General features: G+C 47.9%; 1 protein-coding gene across 1 annotated transcript in view; it reads left to right on the forward strand.

The window, feature by feature from the left end:
• The first annotated feature begins 1322 nt into the window (after nt 1-1322).
• LOC144155679 (uncharacterized) overlaps nt 1323-20721 on the forward strand; it is a 150138-nt gene continuing 130739 nt past the window's right edge. The window contains exon 1 of the mRNA XM_077687275.1: nt 1323-1636. The gene's annotated coding sequence lies outside the window, so the exon portion shown is untranslated. The remainder of the gene's footprint in view (nt 1637-20721) is intronic.

Consider the following 20721-nt stretch of genomic DNA (forward strand, 5'->3'; position numbering starts at 1 on the left):
AAGGACGTGGACATTCCACGCCGTGAAATTTGGCGCCAAATAAAAGGGCGATTTTTTTTTTTTTTTTGCTGTTGTTGTTGATTAGGGTTAGAAGACGGACAAACAAGGGAAGCGGTGAGAAGGAACCTTGCTCTATACGGCTGCAGTGCCAAAGTCCTCTGCCAAGCAGAAGAAATGGCCTAAGTAGTGAGAAAAATTACCAACCCATTTTTAGCATGCTGGGCTCACCATTTACGTAACAAAGGTCAGGACACACGAGGGGGTATTGTAACGGATTGATTTCCGGATGCGAATGGCTCTGTACAGGGTTCCTCATCTCTTGCCGCGCTTTCAAGTAGCGGATTCCCGCTCCAATACCGAAATCGTCGCTGAAGGGAGCTGACCATAAAGTGCGCTGAAACGCCAGACGTGTCGGGCTGAACACTAAATAGGGACGGAGACGCGCGTATTCGGCCGTAACCGTCTCCGCCGTTTCGCGAAACCAGCGCCGGCAGCAGAGAAAAGCGTTCGCTTAAGGGGCCAGCGAAGCCTGACGTAAGCTGAATGCGAAGCGGAAACCACGGAGGCGGAGACAGCCAATTCATGCCATGTTGCCTTTCATGCGGCGCCCGCGGGAAGCGGCGAACACATGCAAGCGAGCCCGGCATCTGGTTTCCGCGCTGGGCCGGGGAGGGGGGCGAAGGGTGGTGCGACAATGAGGCGACGGTCCCGGGCTCGGTCACAGTGTACACAGGGCGCGGGCCCCGTGTAGACGAGCCGAGTTATCTTTGTCGGGGGGGCAGGCGCGCATAGCGCGGCGGCGGCCGCATGTACCGCGGGACCGAGGGCACACAAAGGCGGCGTCGCTGCTGGTATTTGCCCATGCGCGGGATAAACAGGGCGGCGGGGAGCAAACCCCAGGACGGGGGCTCGAGCCCCCCGGGAGAAAAAGAAAAGGGGGCCCCCGAACACAGGTCGCCGGAGAGCCTGTCGGCGGTTGGCGGCGCATGCTGTTTAACCGGGGAGGCAGCAACAAAAAGGAGCCTCCGAGGAGGAGGACAGCCAGGATCGGTTTTTGACAACTGGGTACCGATGTTGGCGCGGCTTGTCGACAGCCATGCTAATTTGTTGCCCTCTCTCGCCGGGGACCCTCCGCCGGCGGGGCTGCTGCAGGGCCGGCCCCTTGTATTATTATTACTTGCCAGACTAGTGCCGGGTTAATAGTTACACAGCGGCCGACGCCAACTGTGCGGCGGCGGCGGCGGGCGGGCGTGGAGGACGAGGCGGAGTTGGGCGCACAAAGCGCGGGCAGGGGCCGCCGGCGAGGCGGAGTTGAGCGGCGCGGAGGCCTGCGCCGCTGGTTGCGCCGCGCGCCCGCGCACTCCCATTGGCCCGCCGCCGCACCGCGCCGCCGCCCCGCGGCTCGGCCGGGAACTGGCCGCAGGGGAGAGGGAGCGAGGCCGCGTCGCCAGACGAGATCGGGAGACTGCTCAGCGCGTCCAGCGGCCGCGTTCTCTGCCGACGTGCGCGTGCGTGTGGCGTGTGCACGCGTGTGCCAGACCGACTCGAGACGACAGCCATGGCCCCCCCTGGATTGCCCACTGCCTGAACGGGAGCCCGCGGCGCAGACCGCGGCCAGCGTCGCCGGAACTGCCAGGTAGGCGCTCCCAGCGTGGCGTCCTCCCAGCGTCCTCCCAGTGCTCGCGGCGGCATCCTCCACGTGGCCAGCAGCAGCCGCCTACACGCTGCTATTTCGGTCGCCCAAAATAGCAGTGCGTATGCGGCCGCCCAACTGTGTGTACCGCGCCATCGTGGCGTGCGATGGAGTGCTCGCGCTGCTTCGGCCGCCCCGTGTACCCGGCGGCGGGCCGCTTCGAAGCCTGTTGCCGCCGCTTGCCTCGAAACGCGTTCAGCGCGCTCGGCGTGTCACCGTGCCAGCTGTGGCTGGTCGGCGTCCAAGCAGCGCCGCGCGGTGTCACAACGTTCCGAGCTTGTGCAAGCGGCAGTTATTTCGAGTGCCCCTCTGTCAAGGCAGAGGGCCGCTGTGCAACAGAGCTTGTTACTTGTAGTCGCTGACAACTGCAGTGAATTATACGCAGGTGTTTATTGTGGGCATGCCGTTCCCTCCGCACCCCCCAGGGTGGGGATGGAACGGGCTGGGAGAGATTGTGGTTTCAGTGTTACGTGAAACGAAGCGCGTAATCCTGTGCCGCTAAGATTCGCTAACCTTCCGCTGCCTCGCGTCTCATGTAGCCTCGTGTGGTCTTCTAAGATTAGCTATCAGCTACGCGAAGCAAAGCTAGCCGCTGTGTCGCCAATATTTCGTTACGCCTATGGGCGCGAACTCTAAACTACGATCCTATGTAGTGTACTGTCAGCTGTGTATAATACAAACTAGCCCTGCTCCTATATGGTCAAATGAATGTAACTTGTTCGCTCATTTATCATCTAACAACAAAATTTGTGGGGAGTGATCAGGTCTATGATGTACTACATACCGGTGCCCGGCAACATCGAAACATGCTAATGACTGCTACAAGAAGTAGAAAACAAAGTACACGCGTTGTTTACATGCTATTCCGATTAACTACGTGTTGTTTAACGTGGCATCTGCTATCGGGGCGCTCGGCACGATGAATACTGGTTTATGGGCCATTCCGGCTGCGCTTCTATAGCATCCACAACACGACGGCTTGTCCTCAATTTTCAAGCGTATGCCTATAGATGAAAGACCCAGTAACCATGCACACCGCACGTTTGCACCGCCGCATACATAATGAACTCTCAACAGAGCCTCGCGCAGCACGTTACCAAATATTGGGAAATTCGCAAGAACTGGAACGATGCTCACACGGCTAACCAAACCGAAGGGAGCATACCTTTCGAACAGGTTTGACAACGTATACCTTATTTATATGAAATTTATCCCGAAAGTGTGTACATTCAGCTACATATCCCCCCATATACAGCTATCTTAGATGCATAGCTGCAATCCCCATTCTTCGTTGGGAAAGAGAGGATGCGGAGGGATGGAGCTTTGAGCCAGACTCGTACAAGGGTTCTCGCCTTAAATTCTACATTGTGCAACACCGTCGTGCCATGGCACCCGACAGGAAAGTTGAACGTTGTCCTTTCGCATGCGTGACAACACGTGCATAGCTAAAACGGTGGGAACGTGACCCCATTTCCAGGCGCGTATTAGTTACGAGAAATCGTGCCCTTAGTACGCAACCTCACGTGAGCACATCGATCGGGCCCTTAGCAGCTTCATGTGAGTCTCTCGTGTGCACATCATCATATCCATTCTACGTTGAAGAGTTCAGGGCGAATTTTTATTTAAACGTGATCGTAATACTGTTTTATCACTTCCAATTTTGCCCTCATTTACTTAACCCTTCCGACATCAGGTGAAGTTTTTTAGCCACGTGTTGGAACCCTGCGCATGTCCAGCGAAGTCTGGGTTTAACATGTGGACAAACAATCAAATGGAATAAGGGAAACATTAGTGCAGACAAAGCGTGTGCACTGTCAGCAATTGGAAAGGACGTGAAGTAGCAGTGAATGATGGCATATGCGATGTCCATCGTCGTTTCGCCCTCAACTTGGTGTGTTTACACTCGTTGAACGCAAGAGAGGTTATCAACGTACCTTCATATTAAATGTTGGCAGAGGATTATAGCGGATGCACAAGGTGGACACTGCGCCGAATATAATGCGCATCGCGCGTTCTAAGTAATGGCATCAGTTGGCAGCGAGAATTCTACAGTGCGAGCGGAAGTGTTACCCCACGGCCAGCCCTCCATGCAGTGAGACCGCTCGCGTGTATACATATTCACTCCGAGGCGCCAAAACTGTGTTGGAACGAATAAGGAGCATTTGTGACCAATAACTAATACGCTGAGTTTGAAACACTATATACCACTAGAGGTGCGAGGTTCAGATGATACAGAAGACGGCAAAATAACGTTATTTGCGCATGTTTGAGGAAGCGTGTTGGCGGTGTCGCATATTCTGTTAGACATCGGCTTCGCAACAGAAAATACAGGAAGGTTGGAGCTCATTTTGCTAACGTGGAATGAAGGCAGCGACCATCGTCCATAACAGCTTATGTCGAACGAACACGACCATGATAAAGGCACCTTGGCAGGGATGTATACGCCTTATAATAAAGGTCTCATAATTCCCTAAAATACCCGCTGAGTACGAAGAACGTGCGAACATATACAGCGTCCAATAGGGAAAATAGGCACTTTTCGTGTACTTGCTGGCTGTCTGCGGCATGCGCGAGTGTGTGGACCATGCGAGCGTTTCATTCATTATTGCTAGGAAAACAGCGCGGAACACTTGGACGAAGTAGACGACAACCACAAGCGCTGTGCTTGTCCTCTATCTTGGTCCAAGTTTTTCAAGCAATAATGTGTACCCCACTAGGCCAATGTAAAGCTTTAGTTTCATTCATCACCGTCTCGCACGGCTCATAACATGTATCGACGCATGCCAGTTCTGTGTGCCGCAGATGTTACGATGGCGGCTTTCGGCACATATAGTACCGTACATTTATGAACGGCATCCGCTGATTCCGGCAGATGTTTTCACGAATGTAACAGCATTCGTAAATGCGTGTATGTGGTACAGAACGCTGCAGTTTGATACAACATATGGGTCTCATGTTGCTGTTGGAGATAACGTTAACTTTTGGACATGCGTGATTACAGGACCTACTGGAACGTTGTAAGAAAAATGAGTTTGTAGGATGGTGACATAATTAGATAAATGTTATCTACTGAATTTCCGACATTCTTCTACACGCGTTCTGCCTGTATTCCTAAGTATGTAAATTTCGCTTCCATTTATACCAATGAGAACAGCAAGGGGACTAATAAGCATATCTATATAAGAAAATCACAAACTTATGCTTTTGTTAACACTGTAAATACATAATGTGTGTCAGAAAAAGTTCAAATTACGTGCATTGGCAATTATAGCGGCAAGCATGGCTGGAACTGCAAACTGCATTTTAGGACATAACATTTCTTACACGGAAAATTACTCTAAAGTTGTTAGGTCACTGTTCTGCATTTTTTTATTAGCATTAAGACGGAAAGCTTGCTTTGAGTTTAATATAGCGCTCGAGAAATTGTTCCACTAGGCTGACGACTGCATAAAGGCATCGAACGTAAATGTAACCATTGCCATTGGCAGCAACTTTTTAAGATAAAGTTACAAACCGTACGAGATGTTTGTGCAATGCTGTCTTGCTAAGCAATTTATTTTTTCTATCAAATGTCTGCTTGATGTATGCAAAATATCACATTAAAATTGTTGTACTAGTTACCGAAAAGGAAAATCTTATGTTCTCAATTGTTCAGTATGGACACGAATGACCTGCGACAGCTGAGGGGAAAGCACGCCTAAGGTAGGGAAGGAGGAGAGTACAACAACCAGCACACATGCTTGTTTGAAGGGCGTAAACACGTGTGTTTATGCGTGTAGTCCGAAAACAGGTTGGCCGTCCTCCTAAAACATTTTAAGCAATGTAAGATGAGGGAAGGTGAAAGCATTAAGAGGCTCCGTGGGATATCCTATGGGAGCTGTACCGCTGCAGCGGGTCTATAAGCATGAGAAGAATCGCCTAGTCAAAAAGGGATAGCTGGAGACGACATTAAGTACCCAGAATCACGTGGGCAATAGAATTAACGCATGCACGTTCAAGGAAAATGCGTGGGTCACGGCGGTCAACAATCTCTGATAGCATACACATGTAATGATGTGTGCTGTCAAAATATTCAAAGCTTAACATCAAAACCGAAGGCCAGTGAATATTCCAAGACCGCAAGATTTCTTGAGGAATGTCTGAAGCAATGCGTCTAGTATTAGAAATCGCTTCCCACGTTTATCTATTAAACAAATACATGAAATGAGTTTCATCGCAAACGGCCTCGTAATCTCTTGTACCGGGGCGCGGTAGCCGGAACCACGCTTGATATTTTTCTTCTTTTTGTTTTGTTTCTTCCTTGCATTGAGGCCCGCCTCGGCAGCTTTATATAGGGACTTGGGAGCTTCGAAAGCAAGCAGAGAGAAAGACGCTGATGAACTTCGTTGCTAAGCGACGCTGGCACCGTCGCTAGATTTCAAGTGCGCCAATTTCGTCTTATTTTCTGTACTACATCAGTGAGCTATCGTGGCAGCTTCGCATTGACAGAGTCCCTGGTTTGAATCCCAGTCGCCGTGCTTTATTCTTTAACCCTTTATGGGTAAACGACGGGCAGACTGAAATTATTGTAAACGGGGTCCCGTCATAGTGCATTCCATTCAATAATACAAGCCTTCTCCAAGAGCTTAACGTTAAGCTCTTGTACTTAAATTGAGCCAATAATCTCCACGCAGGCGTATGCAAGCAAAATGTTTCGTACAGTAGCTATCACTTTTGGGGACGGGTAGGCCTACAGACTCGTTCACCAGTCTTATGCCTATGCTACACGACCGTTTCAAAGGCCTTCCGGAGGCCGTTGAGCCAATTGTCTATCGAGTGTCCCATTGGAAATACGTAGGGTGAACTTGTAACTGAGCATTCAACTGTCAATCGAAAGGCACCGTGTAGCGCAGGCATTAGTTGGCCAAGTTTAGAAGCTCCACTATTGCACGGTGCATGCATGCATGCCGGTACATTCTCTGAAAGTTGCACTGTTGAGCACGAGGTCGCGGGTTCGATTCCCGGCCGCGGCGGCCGCTTTTCTGATGGAGGCGAAAAGCAAAAACCCCCGTGTGTACGACATTTCGGCGCACGTTAAAGATCCCCAGGTGGTCAATATTAATCCGGAGCCCTCCACTACGGCGCGCCTCATCCCCTGCGTTGCGTCGCCGCGTTAAACCCCACAATCAATCAATCAATCACATTCTCTGAAATGTTTCTAGAGAACTGAGAAATGCCAGCGTACACCCACCGGGTCGGTGCATCGCAAGACGGGCGAAGTGCACACCACTCCAAAGTCTTGTTGAACAAACCGTCTTATTAAAACGAAGTCTTGTCTAATTGTCCAAAGTATTGTTAAGAGAAGCAAAGTTGGCGTTTGTGACGTCACGTGTTGTAAAACGTCGCATATTGTAAAACAGGCCCCGTCAATGACATTTTCGGCCATGTGTTAGAGTGTATATTGAGCGTGAATTCAAACCCGTCGACGTGAGAAAGGCGCGAAATTCATTTATAACCGACCGCCTGGGCGGATACGCGACAGTGCAAAGCCGCAGAGAGAAATGTAAAAACAAAAGCGCCACCAACACGACCGCCGACACCTGGCAGGCGTGGCCTGCGAAATGTTTCCGGTCAGGGGAACTGGCGGGGGAGGAGGGGACGCACGCATTGCGCCGATAAGCACTGAGGTCTCTATATTTCTCACCTTCCCATCTGGCGGCTGCGTTGCTCGTGCGTGGCACTTTGTGACGCCTTTAATTTTAGAGAAATACCAAGTTGTCAACATAATTGGGTACACGACGAGATGCAGGTTTCGCTTTTGTCCCGTTATTCTTGTTTTGTATGTGTGCGTGTGTGTGTGTGTCTGTCTGTCTCCTCGCTAAATGGAACGTGACACAAAGGCAAACAAAGCACGTGCACCATACGACGCTGCAGCTAAACCGATTGCGACAAGGTTTTAAATTGCGCTTTGGTGATTCAGTGACGTTATCTTATTTAAGCTTGAAGCGGGTACAGTTATAAAGGAGCACCTCATCGCTTCTTTGACAGCCTTGTTGTGGATCTGCGTCGTAAATATTGTTGTGAAACCGTTCTAAATCACCCCAAGCCCGGTCAGCCGCAAAGTGTCTCCCGAAGCGTCCTTCCTGGCCAACAATAGCTGGTTTGTTTTCTGTTCTTTTTTTTTTTTTTTACTGCGAAAGTACACCAATGTTTTCCAGCAGAAAAAGAAAAAGTTACTTTCAATTGCAAGCACCGATGGTTTATAATGCGTGTAAATACAGTTAAATGGCTCCTTTCTTGGGACTGACATCGAGTGCATTTTAACATTTCAAAGCCTTTCGCCCAAAACGGCGAAGTTGAAATGAAGGGCGAATGTAGTATGTTCGAGCTTCAGTAGGCATAAAGCTGCCAGGAGTTCAGTGCGTGTATACAGCCATGCAAGAAACGAAACCGAACAGGAAAATACCCGCCGTAAGGTTTTAATGTCGCGTATGCGGTTCATGTGCAGAGGTTAAGTTGGAGCGCTGTACCGGTAGATTTGTTCCACATGCAATGACAGCACTCAGTTGTTGTAAATAATATGCACCATTGATTAACCCTTATCGAATCAAATCGCCAGATGCGCGCGTTCTGGTTAACGTCTTCGTCTTGCACGTTTAATTTGTAGCTGTACATACAGCGTGGCTGTACTTTGCACGTAACTGATCGATTGAGCTCCAGATTTTGGTGAAACTCGTGGCAGAATCAGATGGAAATTTGCGCTGCTTCAGCCGTGCAACCGTAACTCCGCTTTACCGAGTGAGGTTGGGGCGCTTAAACTGGCGTGTGTCTGCCCTTGCAAGAACGGAGGTGCGAGGTGGGCAGTGAGGAGGCAGGGGGCTGCTCGTGGTTACAACAATTACCGCCGTGTGCTATCAGTATCTAGAGGCATTTTCGTCTCAGGCCCGTTTGACTAGTAAAAGACGGATGGAGAATGAAAAATAATGGTACGGTATGTGTAAGCGACTTAGTCCCACCTTTACAAGGAGCACTCAGTTGGCAACATTCATTGTGAGTGAGAAATTGAAAATGACAAATTTGGTTTTGCAAGGGATCAGCGCATAATGATGTGTTTTACTGAAAATATTTGGAACGATAGCGGACCTCTGCCTTCTTATACGAGACGCGCGTGTCTGAGCATTTTTGTTTTGTATATTTGTAATGCAAAAGAGATGAGCCGTTCATGTGAACACGAAAAGGCGGCACATAAATGCTTGTGTGTCGACTTTGAAAGAGTGCAATAGATAACCAGAACTTCAAAGCAGATGTTGTGGTAGCGCTAGTTAACTCCAATCAATCATACTTTTAACTGGGGACACGTAAGTAGATATTAGATAAATCTATTATCATGCCCAGGTCACGTGTACGAAGCACACAAATTGTTTCGGTCTGTGGGTGATTACTACTAACCTGATAGTGGTAATACACGCGCCAAGCTCGTGTATGCGTGGATACCCTGCTCCCTTAAAGGTCGGGCGAGGGGATTTAATGAGCTGGTGTGGTCTATCTCTGCGACAGCAAGGAATACAGAGCGTAATCGCAACATGCAAGCTCATCTGACGCGCTTGAGGTTTTTTAGGACCTTACCGTCGAGCGATATAAAATTTCAAATGTTTTCTTTTCACGCCGCACCACATAAGACAACTACTAAATATGTTTGGGTTTTAGCACCTCGGCTATGGAAAACACCATAAATGTTCCGCATTGATATTTACCGCGCCGAGTCCTTTATTGTGCGACGAAATCGTCTAAGTGAACTGTGTATTTCGTTCTATATTCGAATTACGGCCGTTAAATCTGAGGGTCGATCGCGGGACTTTATGCGGTGAGGAGGACATCTTATTGCACGGACGCATACAGGGCGTATAGTTAAAAAAAGAACCAGCCAGCGTTTAGACCATTATAGCCGATACATGATATGAATGAGTGTATGCATGTCTAAAAGGTTTTCAGTGGTTGCTGGGCCGCGCAAGCACTGCATAGTGTATCTAGTGGGCTGTCAATATATTTGAAAAGAACCTCTGATGAAAACAAAATTGTGATCAGCACCGAAGCTCGAAGCGCAGGGCAGACTGAGTGAAAACGTCACCGTGGAAACGATCTGCTGACAGTTACAAATTTGCCGGCTTCGATAACGGACAGATATCGTCATCAATTATAATTCATCATAATTTGAGCGTCCGGCTTATTTGTGCCTGAAGGGTCCTCAACCCTACAGTAATAACAACTTAATTCAATATTGATGAAGACGGAGATGAATGTCTTGTGCACGCTTAAAATTTATGCGGCAGTGGTTAATACTGGGGAAACATTCGACCACATTTGGTGACCGACCGATCTGGGTTGCGGTCGGCTAAATAGGTTGGGTCAGGATTCAAGATTCTGGATGTAATGTCATTGTTGTTGGCTATGTAGGATGAAATAATGAAAAAAGTCATCAAAATTAGTAGAGTAGAAGTCATCAAAAGTCATCAAAATGAGTAGAAGGACTTGGTTGCTCCCGCATCAGTTTTGCTCCGTCAACGCATAGGATGCTCCGTCCGATGTCGCGAAGAGTAAGACGCCCTGTCCCCTCCTCCAAGCAGAAAAAACCAAATCTAAATGTGCTGCCTCCTGTCAACACATATAGCTTAATTCATATCCACTGGCGATTTTAGATTGAGAGCGTAACGGACATCGAGTCCGCACCCGTAGAATGCTGTTACGAGTTCTGTATAAGTCAGCATAACACTCCTCTGCAAAAATGTAAGTGCTTCTGAGATGACTTCTACAAAAGCAGTCCAACGAATACACAATGAGTCAGCGGCATTGATCGAAGCTATTTGTGTCAGAACAAGTGGGGTAAAGTGGCTATCTTTTTTTTCTGTCAGTGTGGAAAACACCATAATAAGTTGCGTATACATACAGCATATTACTGACCATGCCTCTAATTCTAATCGGCAACTAAAAGTACATCCGTTATTATGGAGGGCTCCGCACAGCTGTGAAGCCCGTTCTACATGGTGCGTTTTTCGTCTGCGAATTCGGTGGATCGAACATTCGCACTTTCGAAGTTCGCAATGCCTGGAAATGTCGTCTACATGGTCTGAGAACGTCGCGATTTTCGCATTTCAGAGGCACGTTGTTTGCAGACCGGCCGAGAGCAAATCTTGTTGTGATATAAAAAAAAAAAAGGTTTTAGTTTACTTCCTGGGCAAGTTTCTCCAGACTGCATTGCAGTAAATATGAGTTTATCTTCGGTTTTGTACAACAATCGCCTATTATTTAGCAATATACGCACACATAGCAGAGAAGACAAACACAGCAAGCCACCCTGGGTTCGCTTTTTGTGCGTGCCTAGCACACCTCGGTTTACCTCGGACGGTTCTTCTTGGATTTTTTTGTACTTCGTTCCTGCTGTGATATACGCAACTTGCACGGACACCGATTAAGCACTCATTAAAAACGGCGCGCGACATGGTGTTGTGAACGCGCGTGCGTTTGTTTTGGTCGTTTTGGTGCGCCCGCGCTTATGCCGCGCTTAGACAAGCAACGCCATCTGGTTGCTAAGCGTGCAACCAGAGATGCCGTAACGTTCACCTAGCTGCGTTCTTATTGGCCGCAGGTCCGGCCCCTCTATGCCGCACGAGCGGCGTTCGCGGGGGATGCTCGACCGTTCTAAACATTTGGGACTTTGCCGCAGCTACGAAAAACGGTCGTTTTGCCGCACGAGCGGCGCCGTATCTGCGAATTCGCAGGGAAAATCGCACCATGTAGAACGGGCTTGAGGCCAGTCTGTTATTACGTCGGAAGCAGCACAGAACGCGTTTTACTACGTCCTTGGCTGGAATGTGTCTTGCGCGATGATCTCATCCTCTCATTTCTTTTCTTGTTTTTTAGTATTCTCTGATTTTTTTTCTTGTTTTTTAGTATTTTTTCATTAAGTTGCAGAAAACGACTATTTTTATTATATGCTTGCGCCCAGCGGCACAGAAAAACGATTGATAACTCTCAGACTGCTAACGCCCAGCAATTACAAACACTTTACGTGACGAAGTATGAAAGACGAACACATGTTCATTTTGACATTCATCTAAGGAATTGAATACCTATTTAAGATATTTGAGCTAAGCCACAGTTTTTTCTGCAGATCCCTGCAAGGATTGTTCACAGATCTGTGGATCCACCTTAACTCATACGAATATTGCCATAGATCAATAGTAGAAGACTGCGAGGAATGTTTCAGCAAGCGGAATTCTATATACCATGCAGGCATCTCCCGCTTACGTATACGCTACCATTTTGCCCTACGAGCCCGGACAGACGTTTAGGCGTCTAAAACTGCTCGCTGCTCTTTATATATGAACAAAGAATTAAATAAGGCTGCTATACTCCCCGTATTCCGTAGGCAGTGCAAAATTCGCAGTTGCCTCCATTAAAATTATTGCTCAACATGCATCCAGGTTGCATTTTGTCTTCGTTTGAGCGTTTTTATAGAGATATAAGAATTTTCAGTTACGTGCTTTTTGTTCGCTTTCGAGGGCCGCGCCATGTGAGAAGAGTGCAAAATCAGGCTCTTGAAAGATTTTTGAAAACAAAGCGCAATTTTACTCAAAGATATTTTCAGACCCTCTCAACAGAGCCTACGCTGCAAAGACGTGAGGAAGCCGCGTATAAAAAAGAGCTGAAACATCAGTTTGTACACGTGAAGGTGATGGTGTGTTTGACTGAATATCCGGTTGGCTCACAGCCTAAACCAGCCGACCATCCATGAGCGCTTACCCGTATTGGCGACAGAGTCATCACAGGCGTACACGTGCAACAAATGTGAACAAAAACTTCGTCAAATGAAGAAGGGAATAACTAGTTAGCTGGTTTATATACTGCGCACACTGAAAAAAAAAGGTAATAGTTTTCTTAACATGCCCAACTGTAGTGTTTGTATAAAGTAGTACGAACTTTTTAAATATTAGCAGCAGGTGTACATAATTAAGAGAAAAAAAAATCGAATGGCGCCTATCATGATTGCAACAATCGTACTGTACCACATGTTTTTTTTTCTCCCTATCAAATGTACAAAAGCCGATTCGAATGGCGCCAGTAAGAAAGTGTCGTTCATTGCGTTAAGCGGCGCAAAAGACTGCATAATTAGACTATCATGATTGTACCACACTGTAGCACCTGTTCTTTTTTTTTCGTATCAAATGCCCAAACGTCGATGTTGGTGCCCGTTGTCTACGCCAACTTGTTTATTTTAGTAATAAAATAGATGGTCCAATTATCGCGAGAGATCGCATTCTATTCGAAAAAAAAAAGAAACGATGCATAAGTCCTGTCCTTTACGCGGTATACTTGTAAACAAGGTTTTAAGGAACCCAAAACTTGTCTTGTTTTTTTTAAGGCAGCTTTTAGAGCAGTTTCGTTCTGTAATCGGCGTCTATTCTTTTACTAAGTATATATGATTGATATCAAACAGATGAATTGCATTTGACACCCTATTTCACTTGAAGGCAAAGGGGCCACACCATAATCAGTAATCAAGAGTGCTTGTAACAACGGGCCACAATGCACAAACTCTTAGTAATTGCACATTAAGCCGCGTTAGCGTTTACTAACTCATGATGCGCCAGCTTGCGCTGGGTTAGTAACTATAAATTTTACTATTTTCCGCTGTCCTGACTGTAGCTGCCTCTTGTTTTTCTTGCGTAAGGGATAACAGACCCGTAACTGGTAACTCGTAATTCGCACGCACCACGAGAAACCACCGAAAGCAAGCACGCACGTCCACGATTGCGTTTTTAATGCGGGTAAGTCGTGTTGACAAACGGGCACTCTGTATGGTCAGGGCACCACTTGACATATTTTTTCTCTATTTGTTACCGGGAGGGGTAGCAACGAAATGAAAACCCTTCCACAAAACGTAAACAACGCAGCACACAGAAAGAACAAGCTCACTTTATATGCGTACAGTTCGATAATATATATATATTCGCAGTGTTGGGTACACATTTCTGCTTTATCGCCTCACATGTGCACGGTTTGCTCGCTCGTGTGCCATAATACTCGCGCTTCTCGCACAGTTCACTTTTCAGACTAATATGCTTGCTTCATCGCTTCTTTGTAATGCATAGAAGGCCGTGGGCAGCTTTCATTTTGTACGGAAACTGCGCAGGCACTTTAAAATCATCACCGCTCTAAAGAGGTGCCTTTCTGGTTGGCGGAGTAGTTGCGCGTGTATAGGTCGCTCCAGCGCATAAAGTATGCCCACTGTTTGTGCTATCCATGAAAACCATATGTAATGCGGCATTCCAGAAGAACACCATATATCAATGTGAGAGTACAATTACGGTAAACAGAGGAAGCCAAACGCCCATTCTATACACACCGCCATTCTTGGCCATGAAGCAGACAAAAACGGTGCTCTGCAAAATTAACGGCCTCGACGCTCGAGAGCACTATATATGTAATATTACTGGCCACACAACCGCATTATATGCCTTTTTAGAGTTTTTGTTTTCTGACATTTTTTTCACGACGTATAGCAGATTCAGCCGCCGGATGCGATGGCTGCTTTCTTCTTCTTCTTCTTTTTTTATGGAGGCGAAACCTGAGAATTCATGCTCGCGTATACGAGGGGCGCTCACATATTGTATTAGCGGTACCATAAACTTGGTACAATCTTTCACAATAGCCGTCAGAATGCGCGAGCGGGCTTCCCTGAAGTTTTAGCGGAAAATTGTCTTACATAGTGCAGCGAAACACCGCTAGAGCGCAAAAATAAAAACGGCGCTGTCCACCGGGGACAGCGCCGTTTTAGGAGCACGAGCAGTGATTTGCTTCCTTCATTTGAAGAGACACAATGCCGAGGAGGTTTATGGCGATCATAGTGGCGTGGTGTAAGGTGCAGACGCAGACGATATGGCCCACTGCGCGGGAAGATTTTGCGGAACGACGAGGCAGTTGTTGCTGCAGTGTGGCGTTTCCTGAATGATGAGTTCTACAGCGATGGTCTGCGGAAATACAGCCATCAGTGCACAAATGCGTGGCCTGGTAGAGGAGAGGGAGGGGGAGGGCATAAGTATAGGAGGACGAACTCCAACTCAAGTAACATTGCTTAATTCTATGGCAAACGCATACGAATGTTATGATCACCCATCGTATAGATTACACTTCGGTGCGTGTTGAAGAATCCCGGTTAGCTTAAATTAATCCGTAGCCCTGCACTACGGCACGCCTTGTGCACTCTGAGGCAATATCGTGGTTCAACTTCACTGCAATGCACTCGATTGACCACTACGTGCATGCCATTTCACACGAAAATGTGATGTGCGCTGTGACATGCGCGTAATGCAAAACGTCATTGCGTGATGCCACAGCGGAGTTGGGAACTTTGCAGCTCGGCACGTTCATGCGCTGAAATTTTATGGTTGACTGCAAAAATTGCTTAGTTGAGCGCATTGCGGTGAAGCTGAAGCAAAGGATTGTCTTAGAATGCATATAGCCCGGTGTTCCTTTTGGGACCTTTCCTCGTCGATTTGTTGCACCATATTTTGTTTGGTCCACGCTTCGCAAAGGCAATAATAATTATCGACGTACGACTACTATGATTTCAAGTTTTCGGAAAGCGAGGACACTTAAACGCTAAAATTGCTTGCCATACTGCTCCCGATATGGCTTAGTGCGTTTATATTTTTTGTTGTCTTCCTGGATAAAATTTGTTGCTTGAAATGCAGTCTCGTTCGTGCTCGCACCGCTGTATACCCCTGCCATGTGGTTCTGACACCATGCGGAAAGATATATTGCGAACAAAATATCATGTCCAGCATAAAGCATGCTTGAGCATCTTTTTTTCATTTATAACCAACATTTAAAGAAGGCGTCTTGCAGCACCCTCCGCAGACGCTACAGAGCTCATGTAGTGCCGCACACCACAGATCTCTCCTGCAAGAATGTTTTTTAGTGCGATGCGTATGTCAAAGCACATTTCTAGCTTTCTCGCCGTGTCGTTCGCAACGCTGTCGAAGCTGATGACCGGCCCAAGTCTGCGGGCGTCATTGATGACGTCATACGACTTCCGGTTTACGCATCTGGTTCGGGGAGCTATATACAGGAACTCTACAGGAACTCTAGGACTGGAGGCGCCATCTGTTGCGTGCATGCGCAACAAAGTTCTCCGCCTGTATACAGTTGAGCCGGGTGTTAGCAAGTCGCGCCCTTCTGTATGAGCAGCCTTTCGCAATGCGAGCAAAAACTTTTAACGGGAATAAAAACCAACGTATGCTGTACTCAGCACTTGTATTGAATTTTGGCGGCCCTGTGTTTCGCTCCAGAGCCGTATGATTGGCTGCAGCAGTCGACGCGACCATTCTTGGAGCACACCTTTCAAGTTTCTGAAATGGGTTGCGGGCGCGCGGAGGTAAAATGAAGGAAGCCGCGAGGGAAATTTCGTGTTTGATAAGTCTGTTTAATTGGGTAATTCACTCCGTTTGGGTAATTAGAGTAATTAGGAAGCATGGGAAAGTCGGCTTCACCAAACGCTTCTGTGCACGTGAAATTCGTCAAGCTGCGCACCGCAGCATACACGCTTCCAACAGACAATTTGCGTGCGTGTTTTGCAACAGTGTATTTGATAACAGGTCGTAACACGGCATCTCATAAACGTCCTGCCTCGGAAAACTTTTAAAAGGACCCTGATGACAAAATACTAGTTTGCTTCATTCGAAAAATTGCAATAGCACTTATGCCGAGTTTAAGACAAAATTTAAGCAGTGATAATATACGTATACGCATGAAAGAGCGACTGAACAGTCACTTTCTCGCCCCGCCCTTATGTCGTCACGGATACTTCTTCGTGCGAAGGGCGGCCATCCACAAAAGTCACGGCCAATATGCATGATTGTGTGATGGTATACTGAGGATTCTGGTTCCGTTTGGACGCACGCAGCACTGCTTGAATGATGGCATCTAGAGCCCGAGGACGCGGGTTCGATTCCCGGCCACAGCGGCCGCTTTTCTGATGGAGGCGAAAAGCGAAAACGCCCGTGTGTTCGAGATGTCGGCGGACGTTAAAGATGCCCAGGTGGTCGAAATTAATCCGGAGCCCTCCACTACGGCGCGCCTCATCGCCTGTGTTGCGTCAGCGTGTTAAACCTCATAATCATAATCAATGATGGCGTTTAGTTAATGCACTGATTACTCTGTGTTGAATACCGCTCTAGTGACGTCAGTACTGATATTGTGCAGCGGGAAATTTGAACATTTATCAATGTATTCGTGATATTTCGCGATGACGCGCAAATGCGGTACGAAACATGGAAAATATGGGTGCTGTAAAGGGTTTGCAAGCCTCGTAGCTGAGTTGTGAGCTTTCTGCTGAGTAACTAAGCGATATTCGACTCAGCTGTCCTCGTACAGGTAACCTGGCTACTGCGCGAATTTGTCAGCATCTTGAAAACGTGTCGAGATCCATTTAACCATCTACACTGACAAGCTGCGAAATGCAAAAATTGGGTCTTTGCGTTTAAGCGGCGCCATGCTTTCCCAATTAAGCTTTTGCGAGTTCTTAACAACAGGGTCCTTAAAGTCGTTTCCGCGTGCTTTTAGCGATTTATACCTTTGCTTGTGACAAAATTGAATAGAATTGAAAGCACTAGGCTTTTAGTGGTATTTGACTATATAGTGGTTTGTAGCGCGTGTGGAACAATGGAGAAATTTCATGCGTCTTTCGAGATTTCCTACGTAACAACCCCCCTCAATAATGCCCCCGTGGCCATGAAGGTATCTTAAATAAATAAATAAATAAATAAATAAATAAATAAATAAATAAATAAATAAATAAATAAATAAATAAACTCTACTTGCTCTACTGTGTGGCATAATACTTCCGAATAGGCAGTTTGGATGCTAGCAGTGTATGAGAACTGCTTGTTTGTCGGTGATTCCTGTCCCCAATTCTATATACATAGAGCAGACGATAATGGTTGACGGTCAGCAACAATTCGTGGTGCTTCTTAAAAGTGAAATGTGACCAAATATCATCTGGCCCGAACACCAGAGGTACGGCAGGACTTCATATGCGATATATGAGCACAACCAAACGTTTCGCCAACCATTTTTGCTGGCATTTGGCTCGCGCACATTATATTTTACTTCTGACTAAGACGCATTTCATGCTATGCGTCTTGAGCATCTCCTCAGACCTGCTTCTTAGCAGTTGAGCACTTAATAAATGAAAAGCGAGGAAAATCAGTCAAGGCGCCAGTGGCGCTTCGCCGGCACGGGATGGCTCGGTGTTCTTGTCGAAAAAATAATTTGTTTTCACTGCTGGAGCATCTGAGCCCGCGCTATCCCGACAAATGCATAGGTCTTCCTTGTTTCTTTGACTCTGCGGACTTGCAAACCACCGATAGGAATCGAACGGTTAATTGGTGCCAACGGAACGATGCATTGTCGTCAATACTTGCATGTCATTAATACTGCAAATATTGTCCTGAGTTGCTCACTTTTCCGCGTTTCGCCAACCTAAATGGCTTCGACCCGATCTTTAAGGTGCTTGCAGGAGATTAATATGTGTAGGCATGTGTTACGCTTCTCCAGCCCCAAGTCCGCCGGTCTGGTAGAGATTTCCAAATGCGCTTTAGTTCGCTTCATCTTCGACCTTTAAATCGACTATTTTTTCACATAGAATGCGTTCTGAAGCTATAGAAGGGCGGAGTGACCAGCAATCGACATAAAAAGCAGGCGATGTTTCAATGTCGTCGCTGCCTGTTCAGCTGTTGAGCAAGGCTACCATTTCTGAATTCACGCTACGCCAGTAATATCAGTTAATTTCTCATTGCGTCGTTGGCAACTTTGTAAACTTTTTCTTGTGGGTCCCAGCAAAGGTCCCAGTGGGTAATGCTGATCGAGGTAACGGGTAAACAGACCGCACTGCGCGCAATCTGCATGCGTGTGTGTCGTGTTTGAGACCTCCCGTGAGGCCACTTTCCCCCTTTCCTTATCCTGTTAAGTCGCTGTCATTTTTCTTCCGCCGTTAACAGTCACTTTGGCCGCCGCAGCAGCTGGCGCGCTGTGCACGGCGGGCGACGGGCCCCCCGCGAACCTCATTGTCTCGGAAACAAGCGGCGGGGTGATATTGGAGTCGAGAGAGCGAGGCGCCGCGTTTTCGACACCTGTAGGCGTGTTTATAAGCCTGTCTCTGGCGGCAGAAATGATATGCGCGCCTATCTTGTATAACGCGCATCCAGCGTTCGCGTCTGGCTGCGGGCCAGCACAGCCGCGCTGTCAGGCAGCCACTCGCGTAGCCGCGACTCTTTTGTGTCCGCTCTTTTCGCCTTTCCTTTTCACTTTCCCTTCCCACAGCGGTCGCTCGGGGCTGCTCTTTTGTTTCACCTTTCCTCCCCCCCCCCGTTTTTTTGTCTCCTGAGTTTTTTTCTTCTTCTCTACAACTGTCCCCGCGTCGTTTCCCGCCGATGGTGTTACCCTCTAACGAGCTCAATGTCGCCGTCCCTTTTCCATTTTCTTTCCGCCCTCGCCCCGCGGTTGCTCCTCGGCGCAGGCAGCAGCGACGTTAACGAGCGATGTCACACGGCGGCAGCAGCAGCAGCGGTGCCCAAAATCGGCCCGCCTTCTCGCGAACCGAAACGCCCATGTATTTTGGGGGGCAGTCGGCGAGGCGCTGGGAAGCCGCGCGCTCTGCACCTCACGCGGGCGCCTCTGTCCCGAGCGGCGCAGCCCCTGCAGACGTCGCGGCATCAGCGCCAACAAGAGACAGGCGCGCCGACCAAGGAGCCGCAGCGGACGTGAACAGGCGCGCGCGCGGCAGCCGTCCGCCTCCGTGAACCGCGCAGGCAGCTCGTAATTAAATTGCCTCAAGCGGCCAGGAGAACGGGGGTCGTGTACGCACGTGTGCTCCCCGAACACGCTGCTGCAGCCTTTTTGCTGCACAGGCGCCGCGGCAAGGAGATATTTCAAACGTAAGGATGTTTCGTTGCGGGGCTGCTGCCGCTTGCCCTTGATATAGGGTGGAAACGAAACCGCACTAAACGAGCATCTGTGTGATCACTGCTATTGAAGCGAAGCTTTCTTTGCCCCAGTCATGGCAACCGTCGACACCAAAACGCACTGCAGGAAAGCCAACTTTCTCTGGCGATGATGATGATGATCGTGGGTGAAGTAAACGGTGGTTTAAACCCGAAGCTTTCTCTGGTCGAAAGCCCATGCATTCAAATCCCAAAGTCAAAATCTAAAGTCGAAATCTTAACGACCCAAAACGCACTGCAGGAAAGCCAACTTGCACGATGGCTTTCCACAAAGGCACATCAAGCGTCTCAAGAAAAGAAACGCTTCCGTGGTCGGAATCGAACCTGCGCCCCTCGCGTTATGAAGCCGACGTCTGTCCTATTGCGCACTGTCGAAGCAGTTTGGATTGTGAACTTTGACATTGACTCCGGTTGCACGGGTGAGAGCTTTGCGTTTTAACTTAAAGAAAGGGGCTTTGATTTCCATGCACTATAATTGCAAATTTAGGCGTGGTCTCCCACCCCGTGCTATCATTTCTTTGTACCGTAAACTAACGCACGATTGTGAACGCTGGTAATCAAGTGTGCTTTTGTTAAGTCCACCCGCACGGGACCAGGGAGTTAGGTACAACTATCCGGTGACCGAATTTTAAAAAAAATCGACATTGACAGCTGCTTTCAGCTGGATTGCAGTGATTGAAGTGGATTGTAGCATTACATATTATGTCGTGACCACCACCTGTTTCAAGCAGGAGGGGCATTTTAGCATTCGTAGGCAATTAATTTGTTCTAGCTTTTAAAATAGTGCACGTGATGTCCACCACCGGAAATGTAAAATCTGAGATTTGGCGATGCGATTATCCAAGCTACAAGGTGCCTCGCAACGACGAAATTGCGAACATTTTTTTTTTTTTCCTCCGGGCGTTACGACAGCTTCTTATACGTCTTGACGTTTAAACATTATATTTGTAAGCGGCGGAAATACCCTACTTGTTTAACCAATAACGTGCT

Source organism: Haemaphysalis longicornis, unplaced genomic scaffold, assembly GCF_048455015.1.
Source record: "Haemaphysalis longicornis isolate Haplotype H1 unplaced genomic scaffold, Haemaphysalis longicornis Haplotype H1 scaffold_1, whole genome shotgun sequence".
NCBI lineage: Eukaryota > Metazoa > Arthropoda > Arachnida > Ixodida > Ixodidae > Haemaphysalis > Haemaphysalis longicornis.